Here is a 13651-nt window from a genome sequence, read left to right as displayed (position 1 = left end):
AGAGGGAACTGTGAGTAAGGAAACACACGACAAGGTGCTGTTTCAAAATATTTGCACAGAGGTTCTGAAGATTCCAGCAACCCCTCAGGATGGGAGGAGACTGGGACAAAAGCAGGGGGCTAAGCCTCGCCCCCTCAGGATCACATTAGGGAGTGAGGAGGAAAAATGGCAAGTTATCCGGCAGGCAAAAAACTTAGCAAGGAGCGAGGCATTTCGAGATGTATTTATTCACCCAGACCGCACGGTAATGCAGAGGGAACAGCACAAGAAGCTCCTGCTGGACTTGAAGCAGAGGAGGGAGGAGTCGAGAAGGAACGGGGACAGGTGCACATGGGTTATACTCAGGGGGAGGGTAGTGGAAACAAGTGTGCCGACACAGGGCCAGGGGGCAGCAGTGCACCCTCCACCCACTCAACCACCCACCCGGGAGGCGGCACCAGCTCAGCCTACCGGACAGGAGGGAACGAGCGCCGTGTAAACAATGAAATTTTTAACCACACCCTGCAAAATACAGTGTACTTAGCAAATGCTGCAGCTTCTGAGAATGTGGGTGGAGCGGGTTTATTACTAAGAGCAGAGACGTTACCGAGAACAAATTCTGGCTTGAATGTCATGTACACTAATACCGACACGTTCCTGGATAAGAGGGAGGAGTTTGAAACACTACTAAGAGTACACCAACCAGATATTGTAGGAGTTGTAGAACTGTTGTACAAGAACAGGAGAATCGACCCAGAGGAATGCGAGTTCAGTATTGCTGGATATGACTCATTTACGAACCTAACTCAAGAATCCTGCAGGAGGGGTGTGGTTATCTACGCTAGGCAAGACCTTAGAGCCAGCCAGGCGAGGGTACAGGGAGAGGATGTCTTTGAAGAGTCCAAGTGGTGTAAAATTAAATTAAAGGGAGGGGACTTACTTATCGTCGGGTGTATCTACAGATCCCGAACTGTGGCCCACTAAATCAAAGGAACTTAAGAACCTTAATAAACAATGCGGCGATGCTCAACCCCAGCCACCTCCTTATCATGGGGGACTTTAACTATGGCGACATCGACTGGAGAAACGAGTCAACCCCGAATGACTTGAATAATCCTGCTACTCTTTTTGTAGAAACTCTGAGAGATAATTTTCTGTTCCAACATGTGAGAGACCCGACACATTACAGAGGGGAACAAACACCCAAGCCACTTGACCTCATCATAACAAACGAGGAGGGTATGGTGGCCAAACTGGAACACCTTGCCCCAGTTGGCACCAGTCACCATACAGTGTTGTCATTCAGATTTAACTGTTACCTAGTTCAAGATAAGGCCAGGCCAAGGTGCAAATATTACAAGGAAAATTACAATGGGATGAGGGAAGAGATGAGGGGTATCAACTGGCCTGACTTATTAAGGTACAAGAACGCAGACACTACGCTGAATATCATAACTAGTAAAATGACCCATTTGATCGATAAATATATACCCAAGACCAAACCCAGTGCTTCTAGGAATACGAGGGGATCCCTACACATGAACCATGCGGCGGTCGACAAAATTAAGAAGAAAACCCAGAAATTCAAGACGTGGGTTGGGTCAAACGATGAGCAAGACAGGAGGATGTATGCAAAAGCCAGAAACCAAGCAAAGATAGAGTGTAGGAGGGCTGAAAAGGAGTTCCAAAGGCTGGTTGCACGCGAGGTCAAGTCAAACCCAAAGGCGTTTTACCGCTATGCAAAGTCGAAATTGAAAACGCGAGTAGGAGTACCAGACCTGAGGCTTGAAGATGGTAGTTACGCAGATTCTGACCAGGATAAAGCTGAGGCATTGAACAGCTTCTTTTCCTCAGTGTTCACAAGAGAGGATGCAACTAACCTTCCTGCGTTTGAGGACAGACGGTTCGACACAGCACTGACCCACACTGTGTTCACAGAAGAGGGTATTAGAAATAAACTGTCCAGGCTAAAGGTCCATAAGAGTCCTGGACCTGACATGGTGCATCCTAGAGTGCTAAGGGAGCTGTGCAACGAGCTTGCAGAGCCCCTGAAGATTCTGTTTGTAAATGCCTGGATGAACAAATGGTCCCCAGTGAATGGAAAGTGGCTTATGTGAGTCCTATCTTCAAGAAGGGCGATAGTCACTCCACCAACAACTATAGACCGGTGAGCCTGACCAGCATAATATGTAAAGTACTTGAGAGTATTATCAGAGATGCAGCGATGGAACATCTACTACGAAACAACCTTGTAAAAGATTGCCAACACGGTTTTATGCCGGGGCGCTCTTGCTTGACACAATTGCTCAAGGTATTGGATATTTGGACCCATATTCTAGAACGGGGTGGTAATATCGACAAAATTTACCTAGATTTTGCCAAGGCTTTCGACAGTGTACCCCACGAAAGGCTGAAAATCAAACTGGAAGGGTACGGAATTCGGGGAAATGTCCTAGCGTGGATAGAAGACTTTCTACATGACCGCAAGCAATGTGTGGTGATTAATGGCACGAAATCGTCATCTGTACCTGTAACAAGTGGGGTACTGCAGGGTAGTGTATTGGGCCCGCTGTTGTTTGTTTGTTTCATAAATGATATGCCTGACGTTGTACACTCCTCCATACAAATGTTTGCCGATGACGCCAAGTTATTTCTGGAAATTAAGAACCAAGCGGACTGTGAAGAGCTGCAGAAGGACCTCTGTGGGCTCCAGGAATGGTCGAAGGAATGGCTGCTGAGATTCAATGTCACGAAGTGTAAGAGGATGCACCTGGGGCGTACCAACGGTAAGGAGGCGTACCATATGTCCCAACGGGATGAAGAAAATGTACTAGTTGAGACTGTGTGTGAGAAGGACCTAGGTGTGTATGTTGACAATGAGCTGAAGTTCTCGGGCCATTGTGAGAAGAAGGTAAATCAGGCAAATAAATTATTGGGTCTTATAAGAAGGTCGTGCAGATATCTAGACGGTCCGTCCCTCGTGACGATCTTCAGGAGTGAAGTGCTTCCCCATCTGGAGTACTGTCACCCCATCTGGTCCCCGAGATATGCTAGGGACTGTCAGTTGGTTGAAAATGTTCAAAGGAGGGCCACCAAGCTGGTGCCTGCACTTCGGCATCTCAGCTACCCTGCGAGATTGGAGCGCCTGAACTTGCCTAGCTTATACTACAGACGGGCAAGGGGGACCTAGTTGAGGTTTATAAGCATCTCAGGGGGCACTACTCAGTTGAGTGTCCTTACTTGGAGCTGGCGGACGCTCGCCCCACAAGGGGTCACAGCTCAAGATTGAAGAAGCCGCAAGTCCGGAAAACCGTGAGGGCAAACTTTTTCGGAGTGAGGGTTGTAAACTCTTGGAACAATCTACCAGAAAGTGTTGTGACGGCACTGAGTGTGAGCTCTTTCAAGAGAAGACTTGACCAACACTGGAGCGGGTTCAGGTACATTCAGGAGCCGGTGCATGCCCAGTATTTGCCAACAGTGCGTGACAGAGACGTGACCGATCGCCCGGCGTACAGCGTTTGATACCGAACAATTAACTTCGAACACATCACTAACTCTGACTCCGCTGCAATAATACTCACCATGGGCAGCCAGCCTCTTTGTGGAGGCCCCCCTCATTATAACTACCCAAGAGGGTGGGGTGGCGAGTGAAACGAGCCTAAACATCTGGGAGTTCCGGGGGAGCTGTAAGCCCCCCCCGGGAAAATATTGAAATTTGAACACTTCTTTGCAGAATTTGGAAGCCATATGCAGTTATATTGAGGAAATTAAAACATTGAGACATTTTTCATTAACTGTATATTTATTGATAGTGTACAAATTCCCAACACACACAAAAGTGAGACATGACTGGAGTCATTCGTGTGGTTTCAAGTCGACCAGCCCTGATGTGTAGAGAGGCCCTGCTCACGAAAGAGGAACTTAAAAGTAGCCAAAGCTGACATTTTTTTAAACCAAAAGGAGATTCAGAGCCCAGTGACAGTAAACTCCCAGAGGATGACACAGTAGAGGTTCACTTTAGTGATTCGGATGACGAAACGAGGTCAGCTGAGATTAAGTAAATCGCCACCTACAGCAATGCAAGTACCGTAGTGGATACTCTCCTACAAACTGACGAGCCTAGCCGCATTCCAATGAGACGGGATTCGGCGACTTTCTCACGGGGGTGGGGGGGGGTCGCCACCTGCGACGCTGGCATCCGGGTTTACTTCCGGTAGCCGAGTGTATGACCTCTCGGTCTCGCCGTTGAAATTCATTCTACCCTACGTTCCTGAACACGCCGCGTCTCGTCTCCTCTTCCAAGCACCAACTTCCCACCACCAGACTGTTTTGTATATAATATATTTTATAGAAGAAAACCACCATTAAGAGTTTCCTTTCTCCAACCTGTGACTGAAGCTTCGTCCGATTCATCTCAGTTGAATTATAAGAAACATTCTATGGAACCGGTGTCGAGTGATCCGGCTGACAGTTGATGATAAACCGATTGACTATTTACTAAATCATTCTCTTGATCTAAATTGTGAACAAGGTCACTTCTCAACAAGTGAAAAGGAAAGAGTTCGGTATGTGCCCAAATCCTTGTTTACATGATGACAAAGGGAATGGCTTGTGTATTCTCCAAAAACTGGAGATGTATTTTGCGTTCAATGCGTTTAGCGACTGGAAAAACTGCCGGCGTACAGTTGCCGAACGTGAAAGTGGCAGAGAGCATCAAATTTCAGTTGGGGTGTGAGGGCAATTACAGCAAGGCGAATTCATTCCACTTTGGCTTTGCAACTACAATTGGAGAGAAAATAATGCAAAGAACGTCTATTGCGCATAGTTGAAACACTACAAATTTTAACATCGAGAGGTCTTCCTCTCAGAGGTAGTGATGAAAGAATAGGCTCTAGCAACAATGGCAATTACCTTGCAACTCCTGGCCAAATTGGACACTTTTCTTGCACAGCATCTGGTGCTGTGCAAACACTTCATATCTCTCAAAAACGATTTGTGACCAAATGGTCAATCAATTATCATAAGTGAAGTGAAACGAGACAAATATTAGTCAGTTAGTGTAGATTCCACACCGGATGTTAGTCATACTGACCAACTTACATTCATAGTTGAGCGATTTTTATAACTTCATAGACATATACATGACCATGGTGCACAGAGCATAGCCTCAACTATTGTACAGTTAATTACAGAAGTTCGTCTTGAGGGCAGAGTTATGACAATGCTGCCACTATGTCAGCCATTTACACTGCCAGAATAAAGGCTGGCATATTACGTCCCTTGTGCAGGTCACTCCTTGAACCTTGTAGGAACATCAGTTGCCTTGGGTCTCTTTCAAATTCCGGATTTTTGCAAACCTTATACAACTACTTCTCAACCTCCACATATAGTTGGGATCATCAGCTGCACTACCGGCTGAAGGGATTGTAGCGAAATCCCTTTCACAAACTGGCTGCAGTGTTTTTACATTACCTTGAGATAAAGTCAGCACTGGAGAACAAAATATGTTCCGACAGTAGCTTCAAGGTCAAGGCCTCATAAGACGAATGCAAGCATTTGAAACACCACTTCTTGCTGTAAAATAGTATCAAATCTTAACAAGGTTTAATGCAACCAGCTTATCACTTCAAAAAGTTCACACCCACCTTCTGTCAGTTGTGAAACTGTATGAGAGCTTGATCATCTTCGTCTCAGAAATGAGACGGGGTCAGTTGGATGAAATAGAAGATCAGGCCGAGCCTGTCTACAACGACAACAAAAAAGAGAAAACATTTCTTGGATGAATCAGTTGGCACTGAAACTCAACTTGATCCAAGGTGGACAATTTCTACACCATATTACGAATGAATAGAAATAAAGAAGCGGTTTACCTTAACGGAGTATGACACCATTGGCTGTCAGTACCTATTCCAGTGACCTGGAAGCATCTGTTCTAGAGGAGTTTTTGCAATTTAAAGACATTTTCTCTTCTGAATCTGACAAGTCAGTGACAAGCCTTTCCAGATGGTATGTTGACAACTGCCTTTCCAAACATTTAGTAGTAGTAGTAGTATCTTCGGGGACACCACTGAAAGGTGGAGACGGCCCCTCGGAAACACGTGGGCTCGGCGTCGGTCGCCGAGACAGTCTCAAAGCCGTGGTTTAACACCAGAAGCAGTTTTTCTATTTCATTCATTTTATCCACAAATGTTTGGATGATCGTAATAAAAATGATACAACTTTTTCTTTAATTTTAAGATTTTTTTTCTCTATCTACGATCATAAATCACCCATAGCGGGCAGGGCACGAAACATGAAGGAAATTACGGGGTAAAACAACGAAACTCTGATCGTGTGGCAGTGAAGAAATAAATTATTTACCATAAATGTTCGGCCAATATTTCTTTCGTGACGTTGCACGTTCGCGTCTCGTCGTAAACCGTAAATTTGTGATTTCGGTCTCCGTATACATTAAAAGCAAACGACGGAGGCTCTCGGCGGGGGGAATATTACGGGACATAATAAAAGAAAAAAGCTGGCCGGAGACAATCTTTTATTCTCACTTTGGTAACACAAATTGAAAAGTTTTATTCACAACATATTTAATTTAGAGTTGACAATAAATATCTTGTGTTGAAGACTTAATATGATATGTACAGATCCTATCTATCATCCATAGTCTGGCAACAAATTGCTCAACATCGCGCCGTTACATTTTCTGACGACGGAGATGAAATATGCAAGACGTAACAACTCTTGGCTTAGATAAACAATGTCTCATAAATGAGATACAGGTATATCTAAAAATGAATGGCGCCAAATAACGATGATTTGGCACCGACCGTTACACTAATGACATGCACTATACATCACTTGACAAAACAAACATTGTCACATCATGTGACATTAAATATGTACAGTACAGTTTACAAAAGTTCATTTACTGTATATGCCAAAGATGGCACTATGGTGTGGTGCAGTTTGGAGCAATAATTTAAATCAACCATTTCTGTTCCTATAGTACATTAATATTTTGAGGAGGGAGTTGAAATATAGGTTCCACTTCAAAAATCCAAAATGTTTCAGATAACTGAACTTGTTGGCTAACTCAAGGTCATTATTAAAAACCCTAATATTTCATTAAGCACCAAATAAAATACTACATATATGACAACTATAAACTAATATATAATACTGCATGTACAGGTATAACAAACACACTAAACTAAGGAACTCAAAATATAATGTTAATAATAATACAGGCCGTCCGCAACTTACAACAGGGATAAGTTCCTGGACCCATACTTTAGGTTACATAACATAAAGTGCTGTTAAACAATGATGAAAATAATGACAGTTTAATTACAACTTTTTGAGGTGAATGTATTGGGATCCCGTTCGTAAGTGCGGGTGACGGCGAGTCGGAGGGTGTAACTCAGTGACCGACTACGAGAAAATGCCCCGGTGATGATATCTTAGCTTAGTGTGCTGAAACGCCATCATCTGGCAGCGCGGTAAATTTTTATAATCAATGCGATCACTTTTGGATGTTCACAGTTTGGGGATAAATGATGTTTGGATTTTTTTAAGTGCAACCTGTATATAACATTACTGTACAGTATATATTTCTGAGCAAGTACAACTCGTGAGGAGCCACAAACGTACTCTTGATGTATGCAAAACCTAATTTTAGATTACAGCATCCCTATATATACAGTATATCCGAAACAAAAATTGAGAATGCCAAAACAAATTACAATGTTATGAAATACATAGTGGATACTTGTTTAGTACAACTCACTAGCAGCAACAATATTGAAATAAAATATATACTGCACTGCGTAATTCCCTATCATTGCTAAGTGTTGCTTCAATGTGACCTCCAAAGTGTAAATAGTACACAGCCACATTCCATCGACAAAAACATGAGCACATTAGAGAGTAAATCACCGCACAGAGCCAGGTCAGCAGAGCTTGACACAGTGATGGAGGCGTGATTAATCAAGGAGTGCCTATTTCTGCTCCTACTGTGAGAAAAACCCAGACAGTTTAACCAGATTTTGGAAATAAAAGTAGATTACAAAATGTGTAATGCAGATTTAGCGGTGACAAAATCATACCTAAAAGCTTGTACTGTGCTGTACCTCATAATAAAACACTCAATATTTTCATTTATATGTACACCTTTACATTTATCCCCCACAAATACCCTTTTAAAGCAAATTGACAACTTTTTAAGTGGTATCATGATTCTTACTAATTAAACATTCATCCACTTGAAATGCTAGGGCTAATTATATTGAAGATATTCTTAATATAAATCATTGTACCTCTGACGATACTCTGGAGAAGAGACCGGATGGCAAGAGCAAACTTCAACTCTCCGGATGACATCTCGGAGATGGTCGGAAGGAGCTGATCGTAAAGACGAACTCCTTCTGTTGACTCGGATAATATGCGAAACACCTGGAATAAGAAAATTTTTTTAAAAATAAGCATAATATATTTGTACATGTTCTAGGTATTCGGTTCTAACTACAGGGGCGAACAGAAACACTCGTAGAATTCTATTTTGCTGGTTGGTGTAGGTAGGTCACCACGAGGTCAGGTCTTATATAGCGGAGATAAGCGTGGCTTAATAGTTGACCTCCGTCGTCTAAGGCGGCGCTGGTTGACCTAGACCACGACGCATACGCTGGGGAATTCGCGGGGTCGGCTACTCTGCGACAAACAGCGTTTGTAGGGGAGGAATCCACTACGATACTCCCCCCTTCCCTCCAGGAGACTTGTTGTCTGCAGGGTTGCATGGCACATGCGAGGCAAAACGGCGGTGCATGCCACATGCGAGACATAACGGCGAGGGCGTGAAAGACCCGGCCGCTAGGGGAGACAACTGTCTCGAGTCTAGACACACGAGATCTGTGGGAGAAAAAGGGTGTGTGGGGGCGATGAATGTTGTGCTTCTGTCGCTGCAGGGGCAGCGTCCTCATGATCACTGGGTCAGGGGCGACGTCAGGAGGAGGGTCTATAATAGGAGCAGGGTCTACAACAGCAGGTGGGAGTGCCGGAGGGAAAAAAACAACGGCGACGAATGCTGTGCTTCCCTCTCGGCAGGTACAGAGTCCTCAGATGCGCCTGCTGGGGTCGATAGGACGTGGTGCTTGGGGCAGGAAGAGGAGCTGGTGTCTGCTTAGAGTAGCAGAGCTGCTCTACGGTGTCTAACCTGAGGTGTAGAGACAGTACCTGTAGAGCCGATGAGAGCTGCCTCTGTGTGGATAAGCCAGTCTTCCATGTTGCTTGAAGACTGGGAGAGTGATCGGTTTCTCCTCCATCCTGTGTGAGTGCGAATCTCCGGGGTCACCATTTGTGGGGTTATGAGATATTGGTTGGAGAAAGGAAACTCACAATGTGCTCTCTGTATACATATTGTATTGGATGTACAGAGCAGCTTGGTGCTGGGAAGTGGCAGGTTGGTTACAAGCGTGATGTACAGAGATCTGGTTGGTGAGGGTGCTCAGAGGAGGACCAGCTTGTGGCTCGCCATGCTCGCCGACGGAAGCGAGGGCCGCCAGGCAGGAGCGGAGGAGGTGGTGTAGGTAGAAAGAGGTAGGTCACCACGAGATTAGGTCTTATATAGCGGAGGTAGCCCACTACAATACAACAAGACGGCACTCCCTACTCTATCAACAACCGAGCCCTCAGGCGACATGTAGCAGCTTCCATATGTCGCCAGGCACATTATCTAAGCGTGTGGGACATAACAAATGCATTGCCACATGCTGCTGGCTAGGCTAAATAAGTAGTATATATATAAATGGAATACATAATATACATACATAATACACATATAACCCCCCCCCCCCTCTATACGCTCATAGCAAAGTCTTGAGCGGACCTTTTCTTTTGGATCCGTTCTGAGCGTCGAGGGACTTGATCACTGGGGAGGACACAGGACTCAACACTGGTGACGGGGTCAGCAGAAGGCGTTGTTACGGGGCGGAGAAAACGGCGGTTACCTCCACCACACGCGACCACTGGGTAACAGCACCTGGTAGTCCCGTGATCTACCGAGACCCATGACTACGCCCACTTTGTCCTAACGTAGGGAGATAAGGTCCTGAACACGGACTTGGGTGCCGACACTCAACTTGGGGAGAGAACGGGCGTGGTAGTATTAGCGGGCGACGACGTCACGAACTCGTTCGGCGGCCGCAATCCTCTGTCTTAACCTGCCACTCCTTGGAGAAGGACTGAGCGTGAGCAGGGATACAAGACCTGGGCAGGGGAGCATCCGGTGTAGCTGGGTTGTTGCGGAGTTCGAAGAGACCCCGGTCGAAGGCCTCGCAGTTGAGGATATTCCCAGAAGTGGCCACTTTGAGGATGAGGTGCTTCAGGGATTTGACAACAGCCTCGGCGTGGCCGTTGGACTGCGGGTAATGGGACGGTGACAACACCTGCCGGACTCCCCGTCGCTCGATGAACGCAGCAAAGTCCCGGCTTGTGAACTGCAGCCCTCCGTCGGTGGAGGTGGGGGAGAGGAGGTGGGAGAGTGCAAGTAGGGGAGTGCAGGTGAGGGAGTGGAGGTGGGAGGAGTGCAAGTACGGGAGTGGAGGTGGGGAGAGTGGAGGTGGGGGAGTGGAGGAGGGCGAGTGGAGGTGGGAGGAGTGCAAGTAGGGAAGTGGAGGTGGGGGAGTGGAGGTGGGGTAGTGGAGGTAGGGGAGTGGAGGTGGGGGAGTGGAGGTGGGGGGGAGTGGAGGTGGGGGGAGTGGAGGTGGGGGAGAGTGGAGGTGGGGGAGAGTGGAGGTGGAGGGGAGTGGAGGTGGGGGGAGTGGAGGTGGGGAAGTACAGGTGGAGGTGGGGAAGTACAGGTGGAGGGGAGGGACCAAACGGGGTCACGGTACTTCGGACGGGAAGCACCTAATACTCGAAAAGCGTTACGAGGGACAGACCATCTACGTGTCGCATACACTCCCGGGTCCTTCTCGTACGGTATTTTGGTCTCCGTTAATGACGTTTCTTCGTCCGGTTGGGACACGTGACCTAGGTGCATCCTCCTACATTTAGTATTCACTTTTATCTTAAGAGCCATTCTTTTGACCTCTCCTGAACCTGACAGTCTGTTTGAGTCCCAATTTCCCTAAAGAACTTAAGTGTTGTCCCAAAATACTGGTACAGAGAAGTTAATATCGTATTGTCCCGGAGTACGATGATAACCACATAGTCATGATGAAGGTTGTACGACATGGTTGAGAAAATATCACTTATTAAATCAGAAAATATTTGACATCTTCAGGGTTGATTTCATACTGAAGGAATAAAGATGCTTTCATTATAGTACAGTAAACTCCCTCTAGCCCGGACTCGCTTAATCTAGATCCTCTTGAAAACCGGCCTGGGGTCCAGCACCGGACACAAGTATCCCCGACCAAAATCCAGATAGCACGGGGGAAAGTTGATGTAATCGGGGGTTCCAACTGTGGTGGCACAGAAGGGTAACCATGTCATTAGCAGTGACAACTGAAAAATCACACTTCTCATCCACTTAAATAACAAACAACAATTCATCTATGACAATACTCATTGCAGAATCAGTAGCTGTGACGTGTAATATTTTGTTATTTGATCACTAACATAAAATATGATATACAAACAATTCACTTACTGGAGTTGTCTATTTACTGGAATTTGCATCTAAAAATTAAATTATTTACCTATTATACAGTACAGTACAGCATTGATTACTGTCAAAATAACAATATTTTGAAGTTGCACTGAATTCACATAAAATTTCCGACTTTTTCCAGCCTCCGTTAAAATTGTTTGCCATTTCCAGACCAGTAGACACCCTCATCATCCAACTGAGTACAATTTAATCAATGCATCACAACATGATTTCATGGATAGAATATTCTGCTGACAAACTTAAGTCATTTTCATTGAATTTTTAACAGACCACATGGACCAAGGTCTACCAGTGGATGTGTTGTACGGTCAGTCAAAAGGAACGAGTTTCTGACTCGACTGTCTCTCGTTTGATGCGGGTGTGCGGTTTCATTTTATTTGGGGTTCAACAAACTTTTTGACCATGGATGTATGTGGATTTCTCACATCCACTACAAGCTGGCCAAGTTCTCATGTTGAACAAATATAAGGAAATACTACTTTACACAGACTGGTAGACCTATGGAACAGTCTGCCAGCACAAGCTGTGGAATCAAGAACAGTACTGGACTACAAAAGAAACCTTGACAAAATTATCAAGAACAATGCAGGGATCTTACATAACCCACTGGTCTCCATCCCTTGGCATAGCCACCTCTATTGGGTGGCCATTAGATAAAAACAGTCTCAAAGGAATACACGTGTAAAAAAACACAAGTGTTACCGCCACAGTAAGATAAACTAGAAGAGACAGAAAGAGGGATGATAAACTAGGCGGGAGAGAACGGATATAGTGTTGACGACGAATTAGCCGAGGTGCTTCAATACGAAACGGATGGCCCTCGAGGGTAGTCCACCGATTTCTACGGGACAGACGACACGTCGGTTCGGACCACTAGACCCTAAGACGTGAGCGATCGTGAAGTATTAGAATCTGCCAAGAAACTCTAAATAACTTTAATAAGTATATTTATGTACTGTAATTTGATCTGATTAAACAAATTGTCTCCTGATGTATCAACAGTTATAAAACGCGAGTTATATTTAAGATGTTAACAGGCTATGTACTGTACATAGGTTGTATTATTCATACTATGTATCCCGAGATAACAGCATTTGTTATATGAGAATTGTTCTTTGACCGAATTATGTGGTACCTGTCAACGTCGAGGGTTTATTTCTCCAGCGTCAAACCAATAACGCTCCTATGAGCGTTAACAGCAAGTACTGTACTGTATTAGAATAGGCTTATACACCTAACGAGAACATGTGAAATAACAGTTACTCACCTCCCACAGGTCAGCTGTGTTTCATCAGTTGTCATTGGTGCCGTCATAATATATGGGTCTGGACACAGTGGACAGTGTGTACAGTTGAGTCTGTACTGGTCATACCGAGATGTGTTGCTGGTCCTTCAAGCTTCCTGGAAATGTAACCAATAACTATATAACCTTATGGTGCAAATCGCGAAAACATTTACCGAGTGTTGTCATGGTAACGGTTCATGTAATGTTAACACTTGGGTTTTGTTCCGCGGTTAAGGAAAATGTTGAGCTGAGACAGTTTCTAGCAGAGCCTACACAAGTGTTACAAGTACGACATTAACCTTGCCATGGTGACGGTTCGACCCGGCAGGATTTGACTTTCTACATATTACTTTTACTCGGTAAACTGATTACATCTCGTTTGCTTTTATCTCATGAGAGGAGGAGTAGGGGAAGGGTGAAGGAGAGGGGGAAGAGGAGAGGGGGAGGGAGGATAGGGGGAAGGAAGATAGGAGGAAGAGGAGAGAGGGAGGAGGAGAGGAAGAGAGCTGGAGCAGGAGAGGAGGGAGGAGGATAGGGGGAAGAGGAGAGGGAGAGAGTGAAGATGAGGAGATAGGGTAAGGGGGGGGGGAGTTGGACACAAAATAGAGTCAAAACTCGCAAGACAAAAGTTACTCCGCTAACACTAAGACAACAGAACGTCCACAACAAGATACTGGAGTGACGCTATGCCGATGGAGTGACTGCTAATTAAATCTGACGAGGAC

At 45.3% G+C, this 13651-nt stretch overlaps 1 long non-coding RNA gene across 1 annotated transcript; it reads right to left on the bottom strand.

The window, feature by feature from the left end:
• Positions 1 to 6494: 6494 nt before the first annotated feature.
• Positions 6495 to 13047, bottom strand: LOC121875395. Its single transcript, XR_006090595.1, has 2 exons — positions 12909 to 13047; positions 6495 to 8424 (listed from the first exon to the last, which is right to left on the bottom strand). It is a non-coding gene; the product is annotated as an uncharacterized LOC121875395 (long non-coding RNA).
• Between the last annotated feature and the right edge of the window lie 604 nt (positions 13048 to 13651).

This window comes from Homarus americanus, unplaced genomic scaffold (assembly GCF_018991925.1).
Source record: "Homarus americanus isolate GMGI-L3 unplaced genomic scaffold, GMGI_Hamer_2.0 scaffold20933, whole genome shotgun sequence".
Taxonomy (NCBI): domain Eukaryota; kingdom Metazoa; phylum Arthropoda; class Malacostraca; order Decapoda; family Nephropidae; genus Homarus; species Homarus americanus.
The sequence above is the reverse complement of the archived record's forward strand: the minus strand, read 5'-3'. Positions and strand labels throughout refer to the sequence as shown.